Genomic DNA, 507 nt, shown 5'->3' on the forward strand with positions numbered 1-507 from the left:
ATATATATATATATATATATATATATATATATATATATATATATATAATTATATGTATGTGTGAACCCACACATCACATACATTGCACACACACATATGTGTATATGTAATCCTGTATACCCCCTCTCCCCACACACTTTAGTTTGTTTTCGCCATCACGATCAAGGCCAACTCCGTAGTTGAATATTTTGTGTGTTTTATCGCATCTATGAATATCCAGGGGTCCAATATTTTTGTTAGACTTCCTCAGTGTATGTGACCTCTTTAGCTTTTAGATCAACGACGAATTGGTGGAGGTTGCTCGGTTTTGTTTGTAGCCTGTCTTTTTTTTTTCTTTTAATTTGCTGTCTTTGGTATGCTATGGGAGGAATGCCTACTCGATACTTTGTAAAAGTTTTAAGAGAAATTTTGGAGTGGCTGTGTGGTAAGAAGCTTGCTTCCTAGTCACACTGTTCCGGATTCAGTCTCACTGCGTGGTGGTACCTTCGGCAAGTGTCTTCTTCTGTC

This window comes from Octopus bimaculoides, chromosome 26 (assembly GCF_001194135.2).
Source record: "Octopus bimaculoides isolate UCB-OBI-ISO-001 chromosome 26, ASM119413v2, whole genome shotgun sequence".
Classification (NCBI taxonomy): Eukaryota; Metazoa; Mollusca; class Cephalopoda; order Octopoda; family Octopodidae; genus Octopus; species Octopus bimaculoides.